We start from the raw sequence: 12,316 nt of genomic DNA, 5'->3' as shown, positions 1-12,316 counted from the left end.
CAAGGACAAGAGTTGCAAAAAGGAATGGCAGGAAAAAAAATAAAAAGGGGACTTGGAGCCTGGAGCTGGCAGCAGAGTTCTTTTTGCTTTGAAACTGGGACAGAGCACTTCCTGTGGGAGTTAACTGACTTCCAGAGAGGAGAGGTTTGGACCTGACACTTGAGGCCCTCAGATAAACTTTCCAGCTTCCAGACTTAGATTTCCATCTGTTCCTATTTATTTCATTCCTGTTCCACAACTGAAGATACTATTTTTGACCTGAGTGAAAAGCCAACCAGAAAGAGAGACTTGTATCTGTCTGTTCAAGGAAACCCTATAGTATGAGATCTGTGAGCCTTGGGTGACTTCGTCATTCAGTCCACACTTTCTACAGCAAATCTGAACTGTACTGACATTATCAAAGACTGTTTTGGGAGTGTCCATAGTTAGGAGAGCTAGAGTTAGGGATTTTCGGGTACAGACAGAGAGGTTATGTTGGCAGATAGCAGTAAGTTACCTCTTAGCTTGAAGGGTGGAGTAATAGAGTTATTAGAGCTAGGGAATTACCTTGGCCCTCCTTCCCATTCCCAATCCTTGGTTATTCTATCATATTAAACCTTGCATTACCTAAATATAGCAGTCAGATTGTGTTATTGGAGACATCCAGGTCTGAGGCCGCCATTTTGGACCTATCAGCCTAAGACAGAGATATTTTGTTTATAACTTATCATCATTAGGAGTGATATAATCAGGGGCAGCTGGGTGGCTCAGTGGTTGAGAGCCAGGCCTAGAGATGGGAGGTCCTGGGTTCAAATCTGGCCTCAGACACTTCCCAGCTGTGCGACCCTGGGCAAGTCACTTGACCTCCATGGCCTAGCCCTTGCCGCTCTTCTGCCTTGGAGCCAATACACAGTATTGATTCCAAGACGGAAGGTGAGGGTTTAAAAAAAAAAAGAAGTGATATAATCCACTTCTTTTAGGGTATATTAGTACAATCAGGGCTATTAGATTTTTTCTTGTATAACATAAAACCTGGAGATTTAGTCTGTGTAAAAAACTTTGCAAAGACATCTGCCATGCAAGAGAATTGGGTAGGACCATTTGCAGTTATTTTAACCACACTTTCACCAATAAAAATTTTAGAAAGAGAAGCTTGGATTAATTGTTCCCATGTCAAAATAGCAAGTAGACAAAATAAGGATGAAGGAAATATAGAAACTGGGATAGGAGAAAGAGAAAGAGAAGGAGAAGGAGATGAGATTGGAAGCAGTTACTTAGAAGAAAGCTGAAAGAGTAATCAGGCAATTGAGTCTATAGACAAAAAAGTAAGAGGAAGAGATAAGTATAGTAGGAGAGATGAAGGTTTGCAGAGGACAGATGCATGAGACATGAAGATGGAAGATTCTGGAACGATGGAAGGGTTAAGCTGGAACTTAGGGTCTGTTAGCTCTCTCTCCCCCTCCCTCCCTTCCTCTTTTTGTCTCTCTCTCTAAACCTGGAGGGAGTGCCTGCCCAGTCCTGAGGTTTCTGATCCTGTATGTGTTGCTGTCTTTGTTGCTGTGTTTCCTTAAAAGAATGTGAATCTGGTGCTAACCCGAACCACCACCCAGCTATCTGCATTGGCAATAAGCAGAGGTCTGGGTCCAGTTTGACCTGGGACCTACCTTTGGGTCCCTGTCTAATCTGTCACAGACCAGCACCTCTATTAATAATCAAGAGAGTTTGTTTAGTGCAGGGTAGATAAGAACAGGGTTTGTTAGTTAGAGAGGAGAGTATAGACAAGTTAGACCATCAAATCTCTGAAGGCCCTTCATGAGAAGGTTTAGATCTGGGGTATTAGCTAGTGAATCATCAGGCAACACGAGAAGAGGAAAAGCTGAAGACTGAGTAAGTATATTTGCATGCAACTAGCACATGAAGGATACATGTTTCAATAACTGTTATGACTTTATTTGATGCTATATCCACGTAGATAAGTGGACATTCATAAACTGGCTCATCTAGCAATAAAGTACCTTCACATATTAGATTCAATGAGATCTTACCTAAAGAGGTCTGAGATATTCTACTTAGGTAACATCAGGAAACATGCAGGGATCAATACAGAGATTAGAGTAGGAACATGCAACACATATTACACTCACACATATATGTAACTCTAACATATGTACATATTTGTAAAATCCTTAAGAAAACCATAAGAATAATATAGAGAATGCACATATATGTAAATACATGTTGTCAGAAGAGAGAAATAAGAATAGTAAATTGCAAAAGATACAGGTTGTAAAACAAGTGGCTCACGGATGGAACTTGAAGGGGAAAAAAGGGTTCAAAAGGAATGTCAGGTCAAAACAAAGAGAGGACTTGAAGCCTGGAGGAGGAAGATGAGTTCCTTTTGCTTTGGCACTTGGAGGAAGCACTTCCTATGAGAGATAACAGACTTTCCTGAGAGGAGCAGTTTTGACCTGACAATTGAGGCCCTCTGACCAGCTTTCCAGCTTCTGAGTATACACTTCCATCTGCTTCTACCTTCCTGTTTTGAAGTTTAAGATAAATTTGTGTCTTGTGAGAAAAGCCAGCCTGAAGAGTGACTGGATTCTGTCTGTGTTCAAGGAAACCTACAACTGAAGAAATGAAACACATGGCTGATAGCCTTACAGAACCAGACTCATTCATACAAGTGCTAATTGAAACAACCAAAGAACATTTAGGGACAGCTCAAGAGAAGAAAAAGAAGACTAGTTTAAATTTAGAACCAGCAACATTTTACCCATTGCAATTTAAAGAAGAAGATTCAAAAAATATTAATTGTAACCTTGGGAAAGGGGTTGACATGAATACACAATCACACAACCAAGAAATGTTAGCCCTATTACCAGAGTGTGCAATAACAACTGAAAGCACGGGTGGAATAAACCAAGAAACATCTTTCACAGATACTCAGTCTTCAAACAGTTTGATATTCTCCAACATTCTAAATGCAGGATCTGTGTCTCCCCTCATGCTGCAAAATGAACAGGCAGTTGTCCGTGGTCCTGAACCAAGGTCTCTTACCATAGGAATGCATGGAGAAGATGCAGTTGGCAGGAAAACAGACAGAGACTACTTTAAGCCATGAAGTTTCAGTTAGTCTAACCACAAAGACTGTAGCTAATGTAGGGGGCACTGCACACTAACAACACAACAATTGGTTCAACAACAACTGACACACCTGAACCATATGAATGGATTAAATTGGGAAAGAAGAAATACAAAGCTCTCATTGATAATGGTGCTTCCAAGTCTGTATTAAAGTCATTCCCAGAAGATTCTGCAATTGAGGGTTTGGTTTCAGTGGCAGGAGATACTGGGGAAATACAACAGGTCCCAGAGCTCAAAAGCACAATGGTAAAACTAGGTCCTCTCTCCACTGACCATGCATTTCTCTTAATTCCTGGATGTCCAGACAACCTTTTGGGATGTGATTTTTAATGTAAAATAGGAGTGACTTTGCACTGTGAACAATCTGGGAACATATATTTACATCTACCCAAGTAATCTCTCAAACACTATCCTTCATTATTTCTGGAACAACTAGATGAAACAACTGAACAGCAGCAAGAATTAACATCGATGTATGAAATACTCAATGATATATCACAAGCAGTATTTGCTAAACACCAGAATGATGTGAGTAGAATTAAATTAGCAACACCAGTAAAAATAGAAGTCAGGGATAGTGTACCTCCTAAGATACCTCAATATAAGCTCAGTAAAGAAGAAATTCTAGGCATCACTCCTATTATCAATAGTTTATTGGAGCAGGGAATACAGTGTCAGAATTTAACAGTCTAATCTTAGCGATCAGGAGCAAACAAAATTCTGATGGGTCACTTTCATGGAGATTTGTGGAGGATCTAAGAGCAGTCAGCAACTTTATTAAGAAGACACATACCATAATGCCATCACGGAATGACATCATCACAGAGATACCACCCAAAGCATGCTGGAACACCCTGATAGACATGAGCAATGCCTATTTTACGATCCCATTGCCCCCTGACTCCCAAAACATTTTTGCATTCTCATGGCGAGAAAATGAGATCTGCTGGACTTGTTTAGTTCAGGGCTGTTGTGAAAGTGCATCTATTTTTTGTCAATTACTTAAGAAAGACCTAGAGACTATTAAATTCAAGCACAGCAAACTGGCACATTATGCTGATGATTTACTCCTAGCATCACCCGATCCAAAAACATGCTTAGAATATTCTAAAAGGCTGCTAATAGAGTTGTATAAGAGAGGACATAAGATCTCTAGGAAGAAGCTAGTGTGGGTTCTCCCAAGAATCAAATGCTTAGGATTTATACTGGAAAAGGGCACCAGGAAAATCTCTAATAAAAGGATAGCTGATATTCAAAAGCGAGGAATCCCAAGAACAAAGAAACAATTAACAGCATTCCTTGGGATAGCAGGATTCTCTTGGCAATATGTCATAAGGTATTCCAACATATCTAAATGCTTAACAGACTTGACAAAGAATGAGGTAGAAGAACCATTGCACTTAACAAGAGAACATCTCCACATTTTGTCAAAGTTGAAACAAACAATTCTAATAGCCCCAGAATTAGGGATACCAAATTATGACAAAGAATTCCATCTTTATGTTCATGAAACTCAGGGCATAGCTTCTAGAGTTCTAGCACAATACCTAGGATTGAATTTGAGACCTATAGTGTATTACAACATGATACTAGATAAGGTAGCACAGGGAATGGTACATTGCTTGAGGGGCATAGCTGCAGCCGGGCTCATGGTGAAAAAAGAAAATGATATAGTACTGGGATGTAAGCTACATATATATTCTGCTCACCAAATTGAAAAAACTTTTAAGGTCACAGAGTATGTATGCATTCACATTTGCTAGACTTTCTCAGTATGAAATCCTTTTGCTAGGAAACAATAAGCTGACTATTCACAGACATGCACCTTTAAACCCAGCAACTCTGATACCTAATTTGCCTTTAGGAGAAGAACCACTACATGACTGCCCCCAAGTAATAGAAATGATACACCAACCAAGGGATGACCTAAAAGATTCACCTCTTAGTGATCCAGAAATTGAATTATATACTGATGGATCCTCATACATCTCTAGAGGACAAAGGGTCACAGGTGAAGCAGTGGTGACCAATGACAGGATGCTATGGCTGATCATAACAGTGCCCAAGGTGCTGAATTAAAACTCTAATGGCAGCACTGGAATTGGCAAAAGGCAAATGAGCAAATGTGTATACTGATTCAAATTATGCTTTTGCAACCATGCATGCTAATGCTTATACATGGAAAAACAGAGGTTTTGTAACATCATCTGTGAAGAAGATTGAATACAAAGATCTCATATCCCACCTAATAGTATCAGTAGACTTGCCAAGTGAAATAGCTGTGCTATATTTCAAGGCCCACACTTCTGGCAAGGACAACGTATCCCAGGGGAACCAAAGGGCTGACATAACAGTGAGATACACAGCTAGATTTGGTCCTTTCTGTGTTCTGAATCTTTCTCTTGTGGAAAAGCATGACATTACAAAAGTGTATCACAGAGATGAGATTCAGTCATTGCAAAAATACCTAGGAACCAAATTAGTAAAAGGAATATGGTTAGCAGAAGGAGGAAAGCCCATACTGCCCAGAAAGCTTTATCAACATCTGTGTAATGTGATTCACTCCAAAGGTCATTACAGAGTTCAATCCATGTTCTATAAAATCAGAAGATTTTGGACAGCCCCAGGGATATCTACAAATGCTATTAGAATTTATCAGGCATGTGATATGTGTAGGAAATTCAATCAAGGTCATCTCGAGAACAAAGCATTGAGAGGCAGAACATTATCTTATACACATTTCCAATGTTTGCAGATTGACTACATTTATATGCCTAGTGATAAGGGTTATAAATATGCACTTGTAATCATGGATTATCTGACTATATGGAGAGAGGCATATCCGGCTAAGAATAATAATACAGCCGTAGTAGTGAAAACACTGCTGAAGGAAGTAATTCCTAGACATGGCATTCCTGATGTTATTGACTTGGACAGGGGGTCTCATTTTACATCACAAATACTGCAAGAAGTATATAAGAACTTAGGGATTAATAGAAGCCTACACAATGTTTACAGACCACAGAATTTGGGTCAGATGGAGAGGACAAATAAATACAACAATAGGAAAACTCTGTGCACAAACACACCTAAAATGGACAGATGTTCTTCCTTTGGCTCTATTCCACCTTAGAACCAGACCCAGAGGAGACTTGCATATTTCCCCATTTGAAATTCTGTATGGACAACCATTATGGCATGGACAGACAACTAAACCATCTTACATATCCATACTAAGAGGAGAATGCCAACTTCATACCTATTGGGTAGAAATACAAGAAAGATAGATTGGAAGAACTTGGGAATCTAAGATTATTAGTTCAAAGACTACCATTAGACTTCTCACTGCACAAGATCAAAACAAGCGATAAAGTGTATGTGAAGAATTTTGTCAGAGATACATCTACTGAGCCTAGATGGAATGGCCCACTAGAAGTAGTATTAACCACTCCTACATCCATCAAAGTAATAGGCAAAGATCAATGGTACCATGCCTTTCATGTTAAACATTATGCCCATGCCAATATAACAACAGAAAACCTAGAAGGAAATCTAGAAGAGACTGCAAGAGAATACTAGAGTCTGAAGAAATGCCAAATATCCTAGAGATAATTGCATTTGCTCCTACAAATGAGTACAATGACAGTGAAGAAGAAATGGAATAAAGAACTGCACAAATATATACACACAATAATCGGAATCTCAAGAAATAGCTCCATGGACCATCACAAATCTCTGCTAGATCAAAAACTGAATGTTAAATTAACAACTAAAGAAAAACTTCCATCTCCAAATCTCCAAAACACATATAATAGAAATATACTTGTAATAAATTACAGAAGGTATATTACATACACACATACATGAAGATATACATAGTATGATACAAGCACACATGAAGAAATCAATCTTACATGCACACACAAAAAATCAATCTTACACACATGCATGATACTGTATGTTACAGTCATCAGAGAACATGGGACTTCATTCAAGGTGAGACTACAGGCAAATATGTATGCTGTACAGAGGAAGTTCACTGGACCAAATGAATTACTTCTATCAACACCAAGGACAACAAAAGCACTTTAACACCCTAGAGTTGGACCATTTTACAATAGGAAATAAGACTTAGGACATAAGAGTGATTGACAGGGCATGGGATTAGAATTTTCCCTGGAGTTGGTGTAATAGAATCCCAGAGAAACAGTTAAGAAATGGACACAATCTCTCTGGACCCGGATGAAAGAGGAGGCGAGTGTATTTTCCTGGAGCAGCTTGAGAAACCATCATTCAAATTACAAGCCTGGGAATACCTTTGGCTGTGGAAAATAAGGCAGTCTTCATTCTGCTAGACAGATGGAAGAAGCTGATCAACCTGAGAACAGACCACCTTTGGATATTTCTCTTGGAATTTTTGGGCTTTACCCACCAAAGACTCTGTTGTAAGATTACTCATCCCTAAAGACTTTGCCTTTAATGTACTTAGAAATAAGATAGATGGGGGGTAGTTGGGTAGCTCAGTGGATTGAGAGCCAGGCCTAGAGTTGGGAGGTCCTAGGTTCAAATCTGGTCTCAGACACTTCCCAGCTGTGTGACCCTGGGCAAGTCACTTGACCCCCATTGCCTAGCTCTTACCATTCTTCTGCCTTGGAGCCAATACACAGTATTGACTCTAATACGGAAGGGAAGGGTTATTTAAAAAAAAAAAGAAATAAGATAGATTTAGTCAGATAGCTTATAATTTAAAGGTTAAAATAATTAATTCTCTCCCTTTCCCCTCCTTCCCTTTTTATCTTCCTTTTCCTTGTTTAATAAAATAAAAATATTTATATGTTCCCTCTACGTTCCTTCCCTTCAATCCTATTATAGTATTTTAGTTGGGTGAGTCAGCTAGGTTGTAAAACTGTGACAGAGGGTTTACACATAAGAAAAAGTGCCAGGCTGAAGAGTTTGTGGATCTGCTCACCTCAATGGGGGAGGGGTCCAAGGAGGTCTAGAATGTTGAGGAGACAGAAGTTTCTGGCTGGGATTTCAGTTGGATAGCTCTCTCAACCTCAAGAAGCCTAGGAGGAGAGGACTGGCCAAGTCTTTCTCCTGGAGATATACATCTCTTTCCTCTCCTGGTAACCGGACATTCTCCCCCCACCCCTTTCCCAAACTGAAGGAAAATTTGAAGAAGACATTTTGAGCCTTTGTCAAAACTTACCTCACAGCTCCTGGTGCCCTGGGTCTGGACTGTGGCCAGGAGGCCAAACCCAGGGCCAGTCAACCTATTTCTCAGGGGGCTCAGGCTGCCAAAGCCTGAGTTTCCCCAAAATTCAAGGAGGGAGGGAAAGGGATACTTAGAGAAAAGGGACCCCCTTTCCCCATTTTTCTTTCCTAATTCTTTTCCCTGCCAGCCATTTTCTTTGTATTACCGTAATTGAATTAATTTACATCAAAGTGGTTATTCTGTCCCAAATTTGAATCAGGTGTGAGTGGAACAGCTTAGAGGGGGAGGGACATCTTTCTGAGAAGAAACATTTTAGGCTCTAGTAGTGGAGGGGGACAAGAGCCAATCTGTGAGAGCAGTCATATCTGAGGAGAGAAGGCTGAAGGGGGAACTTCTTCTCTCTCTGAGCCAACCTTAAACAACAGCTGTTCCTCCTAGATCCTGTTTCTTTTACTACTCACAAACCTTCTCCACTACAAAACCAAAATTTTATGGTTTTCTAAGTGATTTTATAAGAGGTATATAGGGATAAGGCAGTTAGAGTGGAACTTTCTAAAGTCACTCAGTGGAGTTGGTACATTCCACTGAGTGGGGTCAGCAGAATTCTGAGACCCTGGGCAAGCTAGTGGGGATATTGAAATTTTAAAGGGATTTAGATGGCCATCTTGGGTGATTATGTTGGAAATTTTTTTTCAAAATTTCAACTTTGTGATTGTTTATTCTGTTTATATCTGTTTATATAAACAGTATACATTGTTTATATCTGTTCACAGTGGAGTTTAATACCACTGTTTCACCAGTGTATACTGTATTGCAAATGAATATGAATCTAATAGGTGACATAATAATGGATGTTATTAAGATCTTGTGGGATTGCATTCTTCATATCCCTTGCATTCTATTTGTAAAATGTTTCCAAATGTATGTGCAATGCTTTTAGACTATGACTCTATGAAACCTATAATGGAAATCAAACTGAAAATGGTATCACATATTCCTCTCTGCTGTGTCTGTATGTCTTGTTTAAGTGTAGAGTGGTATTCATTTACACCAGCAAATGCTTAAAAGCTATGGTCATCAGGGTTATAAAGGATTCAGAACTTAAATTGATGGTGGTGCAAATGAAACAACAACTGGACCAGATGGAGTCATATATAAAAGAAAATAAGATGGTGAATAAGAGAAATGAGAGGGGAATTACTCGAAACAATGGGGAAATGAAACAACTTAATAGATTACAACAAGAAGAGGCTAGTGGGATGGCTACCCTATGTCTACTTAGGATCTCCCTGTAGTTTCCAAAGATGAAATATTCCAAGTAAAAACCCACAAAAGATTCACCCCTGAGGGCTTGGAATCAACTAAAAGGAGAACTCCTAGCTTTACAGAAGAACCCAATCGAGTTATTAAGGAAATGAAAAGGGCAATAGATCTGTTTAACCCCAACTATAATGATTTTGTGTTGCTAATGAAGGAATTATTAACTAAAAGTGAATGTTAACAAGTTTATAGAGGAGACAAGATCAGGCCCTCTATTGGTATCCTGGCCAGAACAATATGATATGGATATGAAATGAAGGAATGTAGGGAAGCTATAATTGAGGCTATGGGTCGGTATACTAAAAGACAGAATGCCTGGTCAAAATTTGAGGAAATTAAGCAAAAGATCACAGAAACACCTATGGCCTTCCTCGAAAGAATTACTGAGGTGGCTGAAATATTCCTTTGCATGATGTACTCGAGGAAGGGACCATTGCTCACATTAAAAGGATCTTTGTCAAAAATGCAGTTCCCCTTCACAGAGACTGATACACTGTGGTACAATGGAACACAATGGACTTCTCCATTAGTGGCGGTGTAATGTCCCTGAACAATCTGCAGGGATCTAGGAGAAAAAACACTATCCACAAGCAGAGGATACACTGTGGGAGTAGAAACACCGAGGAAATGCAACTGCCTGACTACAGGGGATGAGGGAATATAACTGAGGAGAGACTCTAAACGAACACTCTAATGCAAATACCAACAACATGGAAATGAGTTCGAATCAAGAACACATGTGATACCCAGTGGAATCGCGCGTCGGCTATGGGAGGGGGTAGGGGAGGAAAAGAAAATGATCTCTGTCTCCAAGGAATGTTTGGAAATGACCAAATAAAATAATGTTTAAAAAAATGCAGTTCCCAAAATCAAACTTTTCTTTAAGAATAATTATCCCGATTGGGAAGATATGGATTTGGAGGACCTTAGGCATAAAGCTGCATATTTAAGCACTGACACTGAGTATTATAATATTTCAGTTGATAGGAAGAGCTTTTCTCTTTCAAATGAAGCTCATTTCCAGCTCTGCTGAGATAACAACATTTAGAACAATGAGGGAATTCATCCACTCAGGATGTCCCACACTGCCCTTCTGCTGGGAATTGGAAGAGAGATAAAAGGACTCTTAAATTTAGAATGTAGTCTAGTATTGAAACATGCTGAAGCAAAGTACCCCTACCTGATACTAGACGGGCATGAGGAGGTATCAGAGCCTCTACAAGGTAGCACTAATGAGAAAGAGAAAAGCTGATCCCAAATTTAGAGGTTCTCAATCATCTAGTGAGTCTCTCTCCAGTCTCGCTCATAATGACCGATACAGCACTCTCTATGGCCCCAATCAGGAGAAAGGCACTTGCCCACGACAACCTTGGTGCCGTTAAAGCTGTGTACAGCACAACAGAACAGAAAGGTCCAGCTTGTCTACACTCCTAGTCTATCATGAGACTTGGCAATCTAGCAACCACAGGTGGAGAAGAGCCAGGACCATTCCTCCCAAGTAGAGAAAAATCTAAGCACACAAAGCTTCTGCCTTTTTTATAGGGAGACTCACAGTATGAAAAAGAGAGTTGATATATCCTGAAAAGGCTATAGAGCAGTAGGTTATTGATTAAACAAACGGTAAATGGTGTGGGTTTTGAGGATGTCCAGGAGAAGTTTGGTGGAGAGGAAGAGGAGAGGGCATCTTCAGAAGGGAAAATGACCCATGTAGAGAGGGCAGGCCATCAGCAACTATGGGCTCACTTGTCATCTCTATGCAGATGTCTCCCAAATCTATCCAGCCCCAGTTTCTCCCCCATGAGTCCTCCTTCTTTCAGGTCATGAATATCTTCATTGTTTCCTAACCTGGATTATTCATCTCCAGCCCCAATCCCCATAAAAATCGAAAAGAGAGAGGAAGAAATTTTATTCTTCTTCCAAACTTTCCAAATTCTCTTTAAGGCACCTCCATCTTTCAAGTAACTCAGGCTTCTGACATCACAATCATCCAGATTCCACTCTTTATCCCCTTGCCCTTCCTGTAGCCAATCAATAGTGAGGTCTTATCTGTTCTCTCTCATGATGGTATCTAGGCCTCATCCTTTTTACTTCCAGCCAGGCACAGACTAAATTCAATCCTTTATTATCTCTTGACTGCTTGAACTAGCATCCTGATTAAACTCTGTCTGAAGCATTTCCCTCTTTCTCTTCTAAAGCATCCTCCATCCAGCTGCTAAGCTGCAGTTCTTAAAGCATCAGCTGATGGCTCCAACCTTCCCCTCCTCAAAAAGATTCCGTGACTTTCTACTCTACCTGGAATATAAAAGCCTTCCAAAATCTTTCTGAAGCCCACATTTCCTAAATGTATTACAGATGTCTCTGCTTGCCCCAACACTCCCCATTTCTGTCCAATGCACTTGCCCATTAAACTCTGTGGATGATGTCCCAACCCCTGCGCCCCAGGTCCCTCCCTTGGAGTTATCTCTTCTAATCCTCAGCTCGGGCATCCCTCGTTCCTTTCAAGTCACAGCTTTGAGGCCAGCCCTTTTTCTGATTCCTCCCAATGGTGCTCCCCAACATTTCTCTGCATATGTTTTATATCCACATATATGAATTTTCCTCTAGTAGCATCTGTCAGAGGGCAGATGCTCTTTTCATTTTTGCTTGGGTATCCCTGTA

At 40.1% G+C, this 12,316-nt stretch overlaps 1 long non-coding RNA gene across 2 annotated transcripts in view; it reads right to left on the bottom strand.

Annotated features, from left to right (window-relative positions):
• The window catches only part of LOC103099260 (uncharacterized), a 141,977-nt gene that overhangs the window by 44,449 nt on the left and 85,212 nt on the right, over positions 1-12,316 (bottom strand). The window lies entirely within an intron of this gene.

The sequence above is a fragment of the Monodelphis domestica genome, chromosome 1, assembly GCF_027887165.1.
Source record: "Monodelphis domestica isolate mMonDom1 chromosome 1, mMonDom1.pri, whole genome shotgun sequence".
Taxonomy (NCBI): Eukaryota; Metazoa; Chordata; class Mammalia; order Didelphimorphia; family Didelphidae; genus Monodelphis; species Monodelphis domestica.
The sequence above is the reverse complement of the archived record's forward strand: the minus strand, read 5'-3'. Positions and strand labels throughout refer to the sequence as shown.